This window comes from Lagopus leucura, unplaced genomic scaffold (genome assembly GCF_019238085.1).
Source record: "Lagopus leucura isolate 7727_CA_CO unplaced genomic scaffold, USGS_WTPT01 Super-Scaffold_100015, whole genome shotgun sequence".
Taxonomy (NCBI): domain Eukaryota; kingdom Metazoa; phylum Chordata; class Aves; order Galliformes; family Phasianidae; genus Lagopus; species Lagopus leucura.
Genome location: NW_024962269.1, coordinates 15,442,840 through 15,454,970, shown reverse-complemented (window position 1 = coordinate 15,454,970; position 12,131 = coordinate 15,442,840). Strand labels below are relative to the sequence as shown.

At 44.6% G+C, this 12,131-nt stretch overlaps 1 protein-coding gene across 6 annotated transcripts in view; it reads left to right on the top strand.

Moving 5' to 3' along the window:
• Positions 1-2,362: 2,362 nt before the first annotated feature.
• The window catches only part of DENND4A (DENN domain containing 4A), a 54,330-nt gene continuing 44,561 nt past the window's right edge, over positions 2,363-12,131 (top strand). For 2 of the 6 annotated variants that reach the window (XM_042875709.1, XM_042875710.1), the window contains exon 1: positions 10,684-10,812. The gene's annotated coding sequence lies outside the window, so the exon portion shown is untranslated. Of the gene's footprint in view, positions 2,776-3,605; positions 3,779-7,295; positions 7,419-9,670; positions 10,162-10,683; positions 10,813-11,229; positions 11,273-11,494; positions 11,694-12,131 lie in introns of those variants that run through there. The other 4 variants (XM_042875713.1, XM_042875711.1, XM_042875708.1 and 1 more) reach the window with 3 other exon arrangements.

Below are 12,131 nucleotides of genomic sequence, written 5' to 3'. Positions count from 1 at the left end.
AATATGACTATTCTCATCACTGTGCAAAATTATGCCTTATGGCTTTGACAGGAAGTCCTTCACAGCTGGCCTAGATGTTCTCAGCCATGGGGTGCAACAGGGAACCCAGAGCAGTGGAGGGGTAGTTTGGGACAACTTGGATTTGGGCAAGAGTTTGTGCATAAGTTGGTCAGGAGACAGGGTTACTAAAACTGCCTTAATTGGATTTTGGAGCCAGACCAATTTCCCCCCCCTTGTGACTCTGCTTTCTGATGTTTGGAGGGCACAGGGAAGGCAGAAAGACAGAAGATGCCTATTTTAGAAAGCCTCTGTGGGGAACACACACGCTTCAGAGAGGTACACATTTGTTTCCTCTGACACTGAATTAATGGGAATTGATGTATTGATTCTGCAATTCTTCTAAAGATTACTCCACAGTCTGGCATGTTTCCAAGCTGGTTAGCTGCAATGTGCACACAGCTCAAGACAGATATTTAATTATTCTGATGGGAATACAGTTGAAAAAATTGTGCTCTGTGAAATATAGAAAACTACAGCATTATGATCAGGCAAATAGAATAGCCATTCCTTTTTTATACAGGTTTATTCCATGTCCAGCTACGTTTTTTGTTGCTGTTTTAATACAACCAACCCCTCCAAAATCACAGTTATGAAGATATTTGCCACTAGTGCCAATTAATTGTGTAGTTTTCATTTTGGTTTTTTTTCCTATTAATTCGAGGGTACACTTTTCAGAAGAAGTGCAATCTGCTGTTCTGTGTGTGTGGAGTGGATAGGATTATGGTAGGGCTGTAATAAAACAAGCTACCACTATTACTGTTAAGCAATAATAACCCAGTCCTTTACCAGCCTCAAGGGTTTAAATTGACTCTCTTTGTGGATTTTTCCATGTTTAACTATTTAAATACACTATGTGATATGCTCTACTTGCAGACTGTTTGAATATCTTTGCTAAGTGAGCTCCTGGTCCCAGATATGAGGCAGCATCTTGTGCTGGGGATGAAGTAACCGCCTTGTGTTCTGGTGCTTTGATCAGTGTCACAGCTTTTATGATCTCACTAGGAAAGTTACTTGATGTTTCTTTATTGTGAGTGTCAGCATGGTTCCTGAAAATGGTTGAAGCCATCCCAGTACATCATTTATTTTCTGGCAAAGCAGCATCCATCTGCATTTTAAGAATAGAGCATGTTAAAACTGCATATAAATCCAAAGCACAGAACGTAGAGTTTCTGGGCAAAATTTTCCTCCTGGTCACACTTACGGAACTCTGGAGTAGTGTCTTCATCTTTCTGGTTGTTACTCATTACCCATTCTCAATTCCTCGTGTCAGACCCAAAGCTTCTGCCATATACGGATGAAAGCGATTTCATCACAACTGTTGTAATTTCCTAGGGAAACGTACAATTTCTGAGGAAGTACCAAAGATGATCTACAGTACATGGGCGTAGGTGCTCTAAGAGATGTCATGCTGTCAGTCGTTCTGTTTGTAGTTTTCCACGCAAACAAAACTATGATGTAGGTGGAACTGCTGAACTATCTGGAGCACAAGTGGGGAATCTGCAGTGTATGGCTGAGCCCATTTTTAGAAAATACTGTTCAGCAGCTCTTTCTTTAAACAAAGGAATAGCTGGCTGTCAGTTGTTTGATATTTATTTTTGTGTAACTGTTCCTGGTCTGCTCGTGCTATAGAAATGCTGTTCTTCCACAAGAAGACAGATTGCCTGGGCTGGGAACTCCACTTCTGATTCAGGGAAGCACATGGTTTTCTTACAGTGCTGATGATGATTATAATTACTATTTAGTATATGGTGCAATTGTTTTTGGTGTTTAAAACAGAGCAAAACAAAGCAGTTTTGCAAAGGAAAACACAGCATTAGGAAAAAAAAAAAAAAAGGCAAATTAGGAAGTGTTGAGAAGGAGAAAACTTCATCTGCAGTTTTGCTATCCAGTGCTCCCTGTGATCACAACGTGGAAAGAGAAACATCCCTTAAGTATCCCAGTAGCCCTTTGGAAAATAATGTCCTTCTCGTTCTGTAGGTATTGCAATTTATATCTTCTGTTCAGCAGCTGCTGGTGTCAAAGGCCAAGGGAGAAGGACATGGAATGCAGAGCCTGAAGTTTTTCAGCAGTAGCTAAAGGCAAAACCATCGAAAGCTGTAGCAGATGTTCCCTTATTTCCTGTCTGCTTATCAGCCCTGCAAAGACACTTCTTCTTTGTGCTTGTTGTGCCGAGTGTAACTATGGAGAGCTAATACAAGCTGCGCAAGAGCGATAACGTGAATGGCTCTTGACGTATCTGGTTATGAATGATCAAGCAAAAAATTATGGTTTCTAAGAACTGCCTCAAAGTTTTCTGCACACACAGCCCTCTCAAAAGAAAGCGGCAATGCACAAAACAATTAAAGAAATAGTACATTATTGCTGCTCCGTAAGGAATTATTAAATATGATTACTGAATTGTTGCTCCTCATTCAGCCCTGCCCTTCCAGCTGGGAGGGTTACACCAGCTGAACTGTAGTTGTGTGCTATGCTTGATGGTGTTTGTAGCCTTTACTTTAAAACAAAAGTAAATTAGTATCATAGAATCAAGGAATCCTTAGGGTTGGAAGGGACCTTCCAACTAGACCGTCTAGGATCTGCTGGGATACATTTCTGTGGTGCCTTGTATGACAGCTGAGTGAAGACATTAGTTTGGCCTCAGCACGTTCATGTTTTGCTGGTTGTTCCCAGTACACAAGAAAGAAGAGCAGCATATCCTGTCAGTATCACTTGGAGGTGAGCACAGTTCTTCGGGTGAGTTCTGGGATTGGATACAGTAAACATACTCAAAAAGCTAGATATTGCTTCTGTGACTGGGTAAGGGAATTTTCAGGTGAAGCATTCAAAAACAAGGAGCAATGTTTAGAATTAGACTGTAAAGGATGACATAGTGGAAAAGTGGATAGATGAGATGGCTTAACAGGGCTTCATTGTGGTCAAATTAATTCAGTTTAAATAATTAATTCTCTTTTAAATTGACTCTAGCCTGCACGCTTGACATTTTGGAAGAGCTGCCATTCCCTGTCCTTCTGGTAAACGCTTTTGCATCTGTTTTCCATTGTCTCCTTCTTGAAATAATCCTTGTCACTAACAGGAACCATCAGCAGCATGGAACAAATTGACTTGCCAAGGACATTTCCTCCAACCCATTATTTATACTAGAAGTATTCTTTTTTATATTACAAAACAGGCAATGATTTAAAGAATTTGCCATGTATCAAGATAGTTTAATGCTGCCACTGTGAGTCAAACTCAAACGTGGTTAAGTGAATTATTTACATTGCATCAACATTTGGCCATACTTTTTGGAGGGGGTGATTAAGCAGTCACTAATGAATCCTCAATTCCCTCTGCTGGCGCTGTCATGCAGGGCTCCATGCAGAGCTCCCAGCAGTATGAAGGATATGGATCAGATGTGTCACTCGCACTCCTTGGCTGTTAGCAGATCGATTTGGAGATGTAAGCAGATGAGTTGGAGTAGTGTGGATTAAGCAAAGAAGTTCTGTTTGGTTGGTTTTTTTTGTCAAGGTACTTTAATTTGTGGTCTCTCTCATCTCTTTTGTTAGCTCCAGGCTGTTCGTGCTGAAGGTGGCAGAGCTATTATGGCAGATGGATTCAAACAGGAGGACTCAAGAGTTCTGCATGCATGAGGGGTCTGCTGAGGGTAAACTGGGTGTGCTGGACCAAACCCTGGGCGAGCTCAGAAAAGGGCAGAAGCACGATGTGACCTATATCCTCGGTGAGTCATCGCTAAGATTCATTGTTTTTCTCTGTTTACCTCTGTTTCTGAGCAGTTGCTCGCATTTTGAGCAAGTACATGCTTACCTAGTTGAATGGGTAGATGAGTATAATTAGAGCCCAACAGAACAGGGTCAGTAGTTGTACTAATATATGGGAACATTCCGAAGCAGTTACAGAAGAAAAGAATTTCAGATAATTAGGAGAGGTGTTGGACAGTGATACAGATTTTAAAAGTACCCAAGGTGAAATAACAGACACTAAAAATATCTGTACTGAGATGAAACCCTCATGAGTCAGTACTTGAGCCAACTTCCACTCTGGGAATTTGTCATACAGTCATCCAGATAGAGTAGATTATGGCGTAACTCCTTCGGCTGGTGGGCTTGCACTTAGCCTTCAAGGCATCTTCTGCTGAAAAAGAGACAGGTCTGAATGAATAGTGCAGTTGCAATATTATTTGGTATGTTCTGAACTAGCTGTAGCTTTTGAAAAATTGGTTTTATTTCTACCTAGAAAAAAGTCTAATAATGAAAGCTCTCTGTCTTGTATGACAAATTCACTGACAGCACGGCCTAAGATGCATTCTTTCAGTCAATCAGGACACATTTTTTAAATACCCATGACTCTCTAGCTAATAACTCAGCAATGATGGCTCTAGCTTGCAAATGAAATGCTGAAGCGCTACTTTTTCCTTCAATCTGCATAAGGTGTTTTCTGAGTAGATGCACCATTTTGAAAGTATTGAAAGCACTGAAAGAATTTTAGGTACTTTGATAGAAGGAAGCATTTTGAAGGGCTGTAGAGTTTCAGAAAAGCAGCAGAGCTGTGCTACAAGAACATCAGCCTTAATTTGGGCCAGATTTTCAGTTGCAGATGTATCTGATGCATTTTCCTGGAAACTCTGCATGGCAGTTAGTGAAAGAGTGACCTGATGTTTGCTCAGTGCACAAACGAACTGCTCTGTTTGCTGATGTTGTTTGAATGAAGCACTGCTCTTATTTCCAAAGTGGAGTACTGTTGAAGCTTGGTCAGGAGCAAAGCTTTTCTCATGGAACAGTGTCAGATAGAGGATATAAAATCTCTCCTGAGTGCATCTTGACAGATGTCAATCTGACTTGTCAGCTTTCTGAATTTTAATGATCTGGATTAATTTCCAGATGATAAGTATTTATATAATTGAGATGCCTTATAAATGAATATGGAAATGATTCCATAACATTAATTACAGGTCTTATGGCTTAAATACTTAACAAATTAAAGGCAAATGCTGATGTGGATTGTTTCTGAGTTTATTAACTTTGTAATTTTGGTGGTTTGATTTATTTTAACGTGACTTCCATATGTCAGACAGTGTTTCCTCAACCAAAGGAAACTACGTGCTTCAATGTATCAAAGGATATGGAAGAGTAATAAAATTCAACATGCATCATGCACAGGAAGTAGCAAATGGAATCTGAGATTTCAGAACATTTGTCTGTGAAGCAAATAAATCAGTAGTTCTTGCAGAATCTCATCTTACATGTTGTTAGCCCGTTACTCAAAGATGAAATGGTTTTAAGTTAATTGTAATACTTTGCACTTCTGTAGCTGTTTCTCTCAAGAATCTCTACAAATATTAATTAAGGCTAATTGTACCCCTGAGAAGTGGCTAACTGGCAGATATACTTCACTTAAACCATCATGCTATGACTGATCCTTAGAACAGAATACTAAAAATTTAAACAGCAGGACTACATGAGGGCCTGAAGTAGGCAGCGGGGCCTCTTTGGGTGCATGGAATGCAATTGCTTGGTCTAGACTTGAAAGTAAACCTAAATGCAAAAAAAATAAGGAGCTGAGATGGGGAGTAATCAAAAGTGGTTTTAAATCCAGTGTAAGAGGAGGTACCCACAGCACCACAGCATCGCGTGGAATGACTCTGGGAGATGAATCGGACTGATTCAGGGAAAAGACTGCTACTTGTAGAAATTGCCTCCAGCTGGGCCAAGGAGCATGAGTCCAAGGGAAACCTCTAAGGCTGATGCATGAACAGCAGTGATAACTGTCAGGTCTTTACTCTCACTCCTGAGGTACAGGAGCTGCTGAAAATAGCAACAAAACAGCAATATTAGTGCGTTTGTTTACAGCCTGAGACTGTTATTTTTGCTGGCAAATCTGCACACATAATTTCCTTCCTGCTATTACTCCACAAAGAGAAGCTTTTGTTACCGTGCTTTAATGATGAGAGCGATACTTAGTGCTGCACTGGACAACAGGTTGTTGTTGTTGGGATGTGCGTTAGGACTCGGGCCATCCTCAAGCAACATTTCTGCTGTTCTATTCTTTAAAAATCTGCTGCAAATATTTGTTTAAGAGCTTCTGTTGTCTACAGGAAGAGCCACTCCAAAAATACACTCCAGCTGTACATATTTATTTGCCTACTAATTACAGGAGGGGAGGTGTGGCATCACTTGCTTGATACCCAACACACAGCAACACAGCAAAGCTTGATGTTAACTGCTTTATGATGCACAGTCCTACATCTTCAGATGCACGCTTTGAAATTCTGAGGAAGAAAAGCACCACTGAAAACTGAAAAGATGATGAGTTTGCATCTTTTTTTTTTAAATATATGGAAAGTATTTAGAAACATTTGGGTCTCCTCTTTGGGAAAGTTTTCTTTCCTTTTTGCTTCCCAGCATTTCTGAGCTTTTGGGAATGCAAATTCTCACATAAACAGTGGGCAATAAACCCTTGCTGAGAAAATCTACCTGCTGGAGAAAAAATCTGCTCGTTTTATCCAAGTGGAATGCCTACACACTGCAGTTAGACTTTATCCTTGCTCCTATACGACAAAATTCTCTGTTTGCATTTTGCGAATTGCAGTTCATGACACACATGATTCTGATTCCTAAGGAACCCCCCTGCAGTGCTTCTGCTGAGCTCAGTGGCCGCTGGATCAGGCCCTGTGTTTGCTTCATTTCCCCATATTTCTATCTGCTTCACTAAGTACTTTATCTAGAGAAGGGTCTGAGTCTTCTTTTTTGCATACATGCATGATATTCTATTGCCTCTTCTATAATTTATAACCATTAGTTTCCCTGGAGTGCAAAAGCTTTTCCGAAGGACTATACTTGAAGCAGTAAAAGGAAGGATAACTGCACCATTGTAGTGCTGCATCATAACATTTAAATACATGATTATTTCATAATCTGTCCTAGAGCTTAATCATTGCAGGCAGGGACAGTCTCTCTATGTCAGAAGGGATAGAATCCAGATTTTCAAATAAGCATATATTAAAAAATAATAATAATAAATAAATAAAAAATGCTGCTTCCAGTGTGATTCCAGCTTGCCAAAGGCTCCATTTCATTGCATAAGCCTCTGGATGTAGATCTATTACTGTATCATAAAGTGGGTTACTGGACAGGGTAAGACAATCCATCCTCTGAAATGCAGACTGTTGCTTTGCCAGTTACATGGTTTATACTTACCCCCTATCATTATATTTATAGTTATTTTTGCCAATGCTACAGATGTGCCATGTCTTTTTGGAAGACATTCTCCTGGGTTCTTTTGGAGTCTCATTCTTCCTCCATGAAGATGTGAGTGAGCAGAGCACACAGCACAGCCAAATGAATTCAAAATGAATAAAATTGGTAAGAAAATGGGCAAATTAAGTCCTGGATTGCTTACTTAAGTAACTGAAATAGTTTTGCCTATGGAAGCCAGTTTCTGCCAGGAAATAGTGGAATAATAATAGCTTTTAATTATTTTTTTTTTCTGAGCACTCTTGAAGCCTCATGAATTATAAGCAGTCAGATCTCACAGTCCCAAGACAAAGTCTGTTAAAACCATGTCCTAGGACAGAGAAATTCTCGATTCCATTCCTGGCACTGTCTCTGACCATCTGTCGCTTGTCCTCTGCCTTGCTTCAGTTTACCCATGTGTAAAAAGCACTTAAAATAAACAAAACCAGGCTTTGAAAATAACTTCATTACTACAAGCTAGAAATCTGGGGGTTGCAACATGGGAAAAAATGGTTCTGTGGTTGCCAGTCCACAGAAGCCCTGCAAGTCCCCCTGGGGAAGCTAAATCCGACTGACAGCTCTCCACCCCATGCTTGAGAGGACACCACGTTGAGCATCACAGTGCTGCCCACCTGCAATACACATGGTGGTTGACTCATTCAATTGACTTCCAATGCATGCTAAGAATCTGATCCAACACTGACTGCAATTAATAGGAACGCTTCTATTGACTTAATGATCACTGGGTCAGTCTCCATGTGTGTGCAGAGATCTCTGCCTTGAGATCCCCAGTGTTCCCATGAACAATGTTTTAGAGAAAGGCTTTGTTTGACTAACATATAGACCCATTTCTGTGCAGCGAGCCTGCAGGAACTGTGCATGCAATGAATGTCTCTGCCTGTACAGTAACACTATTCACTGATGTTGCTCTTTATTCAGAAGCAAATACAGCACTACAGTCATTATTGCCCTTTCACACGTGGCATTACTTGAGTCTTGATGTGGACAACTGATGACAAGCTATGGAGGAAAGCTTTGCAGTTAGATATAAGATAGGAGACATGGCTTGATAGAGGTAGTGACAAGCCAGTAATGAAATGGAGCACAATTACATGTGCTGGTGGGGACCTGGGGATGAAAGTGTGTCACAGCCAACAGAGAGAGAGAGCAGGTAGAAAGCGAAAGAGGGTTGGTGGAACCAGGGGAGAAGGAGATGGAAGAACAAGAAGGACAGGACAGAGATAAGCAGTGTGGGTAGCTGTGATGGTGGGACTGGGAGAAACTATTTTGTTTGGTGTTTGTATCAGGAGTTGCAAGGTAAGGTCTGCATCCCTGGCTCCAATTTGCTGACGCTGACACAAAATATAATTAAATATAGATAAGTCCCTAGAGTACAGAATTGGTGGAAGGAAATAAACAGGTTGGGCCATAAATTAACTGGAAATCAAAGATATATACATAAAAGTTACCTATTATGTGATCTGAAAAGTATAGAAACTGACACGGTAAGTTTAAGAATGGTATTTCTGTAAAATTAAAGTTTCCATTAGCAGCTGACAAGAGTATTCTCATGGAACCTAAACTCCAAAACTAATTGAACTATTCACGGTCAGTGCAGTGACTTTGTGTCAGTTTACAGGCAGCTGAAACAATACTTAAGAGCTGAAAAAATGCTCTGGTGGGTCTGTTCCTACCGTAGAATGGAAGATAAAATCCATCCTTGAATCTAAACACCAAAGATCTAAACATTACACCTGTTTGAAAAATGAACAAGGGAAAAGAGCACAAAATATGCTAAATATCAAAGTTACTGACACAAGCTAAAAGACGGACTTTATTATTGCTAATTATTTGAAAGCACTTCCAGGATTAGAATCCATCCAAAATGATCATAGGATGTAGAAATTTTTCTAACAGATGGCTGCAGAATTCAAGGATTCTTTTCAAAATACAGCCCAGCTTGCTGCAAATACCCAGGTACTACGTTCTTATTTTCTTTATTTACTCCACCGAATATCGTTGAGAGATAAAATGTCTATATGAGTGTGGCAATAAATGCATTTTATGCAGCAGTACAAGAAATGGGCAATGTTCTCGCAGTCCCAGCCTGGGAGAGAGGTTGCCACAATCCTCAGGCAGTGCGCTGTTGATCAAACAAGAGTCAGACTCAGCACACAAAAATCAAACCTGGCAGCACAAAAGCTGTGTCTGCGTGTGCAGGCTCGCACACGGGTGCCTCTGCCTGGGTCGTGTCAGCCACTCCATTTCCTACACGGCGCGTAGGAGGAGCAGCATTGCTGCTATAAAAGGTCATATTAATTAAAAAGTAGTGGGGAAAATTAATGTTTTGCACTTCTTAATTTTCGTGTTCTCCTTTCCAGCCAGATTTGCAAGAGGGATGAGTTAGATCTATACAGTAAGTTTGAACACACTTCAGCACTTCCAGCCCGAATTCAGAACCGTATCTGACTTTGTAACAAGCCACATCAAAACCCTCTGAGCCAAATATCCCTAACTGAGGGAAGCTTGAACTCCAAGCCAAAATTGCACGGTTGGAGCCTATCCCTAAACATCACTGCAAAAATAGCACATCGGTGCAACATTTGGAAACAAGAGCACAGCCCGTCTCGGATGCCAGGAAAGCAGCACCCCCGTGTTCCAGTGCAGGCAGAGGGCTTTTTGTTGTGCTCAGCAACATCTTGACGCGCTGCACTAATCTGAGCTGCGCCTTCTTCAAAGGTTATTTTTGTCTCAGGTTCTTTCATAGTCTTTGATGCAACAACGTGGTGTGGGTTACATCAGGCCTGCGGGGATTCCACAGAACCCGTTCTGTTTTTTCCAGGTACCCCCGCCCCGCCGGCGGGCACCACAGGTGAGCGAGGCTGGGATCTTTGGGCCACAGATGGGTTTCTGGTTAATTTAAAGGCGCCGGAGAGGGAGAAGCTGTGGGACCGAGTGGGGAGGAGAGCTCTGCGCAAACGGTGCGTCGTATTTCGGGCTGTGCTGGAGGGGTTCCGCCCATCCGCGGTTCCTGTGGACCCCCACAGCTCAGGGGAGGAGCGGGGGTTGAAATTAGGGAAGCGCGGACAGCCGAGCCGAGGCGCCCGGCTGCGGGCCCGCTCCGTCACACGGAGCAGCCCTCCTCCGCGGCGGTCCCGAGGCGAGCCGAACCTCCCGGCTCGGCCCCGGCGCCGTGCCCGCCCGAGGGGCGGCGGGCGGTGCCGAGTGGGGGGAACCGACCTCCTCCCGCGATCACGAGCCGGCGCCCGCCTCCCCCCGCCCCCGTGACAGCCAAGATGGCGGCGCCAGGAGGCGGCGCGGAGGGGAGGGGGGATCCCGCCTGAGCCGCCCACACGGTGGGAGGCGGCGGAGGCGAGCCGGGCTCCGCTAGGATGAGATAAGGGCGCGGGGACCGAGCGCTTTTCCCCTTCCCCGCGCCCCTTCGCCGCCCGCTGCTTGGCGCTGGGGGCCGGGAAGCGCCGGCGGCCGTTCCCCTGCCCCCAGGAGCGCGGCCCCGTGTGAGGTGAGGGCCGGGGGGAGCGCCGAGCTGTGGGCGCGGGGGGTGCGGGGACGGGGGGGGGGGATTCTCCGAGCAGATGTTTGGGGCCGGGGCGGCGGGGAAGGAGTTCCGTAGGGTTCGGCGGGATGAGGGGCCCCGCGTGGGCCGCGCCGAGCAGCGCGAGCTCGGGGCCGCCCCTCGCGCGGGGCTGCGGCGGGAGGCGAGGGGCGGGGGGGCTGAGGGGCGGGCTGCTCTTCGCGCCCCTTCTCCTTCCGCGCCTCGGTAACTTTCCGTCGGGCTGCGGCGAGGGGGAGGAAAACTTTCTCCTCTCCCTCCCGACCCCCAAGGCGATCTGGGGCCCAGCGGAGCCCCCGGCCCGGCCTGCGGGCCTCGGGCCGCGCCGCTCGGCCGCGGTGAGGCGGGATCCCCTCGCGCTGCCACGTTACGGCCGGGAGCTGCCTTGTCCTGAGGCGCGCGGCTCCAGGTAGGGCTCCCGCGTGGCTTGGGCAGGTGCCGCTCGGTCGTGTTTTTGTTGTAAGTTTATCCTCGGCTCGCAGAACGCGGCTGACTTCCAGCTGGATTAACGTGGCGCGCTGGACATCAGCCCTGACATTTCAGTTCTGTCCCGTCATGATGTCTGCACGCAGCGGGGTTGTTGGCCGAGGAGCGGGAGTATTTAATAACTCCTCGGCAGCGGTTGGCTATTCTGGAGTCGTTTCAAACGGGATTTGAACGTGGGCTGCCCTGAGAATGGGGATTTCTAGCAATGAGGTCCCGGCACCCCGTTCTGAGGTTGGGGTTTTCTGAATTAACTGAGCATCCTGGACGGCTTTTCACTCCATTGTGCAATTTTTCTCCGAAGCTGTTGCTCAACTGGAGGTTTCTGTAAAGAGCGTAGCACATCGGTACGTTATCTTTTTCACTTTCTGAGTGATTAAACGCAAGTATTTGATGTTGATCCGTGATGATTTAGGAAAAGGAATTGTAGCTGAGGAGTGAATGGGTTATTTCTGGTTTGTGGGTCATGCAGACCATCTCACTTTGTGAGAGTCTCCCGTTTCTCTTTTCTTTTTAAAAATTCATATATTTAGTGCAACTCGATCCTGTTTTATGGAGCTGGGGGTCTGTGGGCACGTGTGAAGGGAATGGCAGAGTGGGACTGCATTGCTGGGGAATGGGGAAGTGCTTCTGGGGTCGTTGTGAGCTGGCGTTGAAATGGTTTAATTATCAGGAACGTGGCATTTGTTTTTGTGGTTAACTTTTGGGGAAGAAGAAGACTGCATGGAGCCTTATAGATGAAATAGGAAAGAAAACCCAGCTTCTCTACAGCCTTAAGAGCTTGC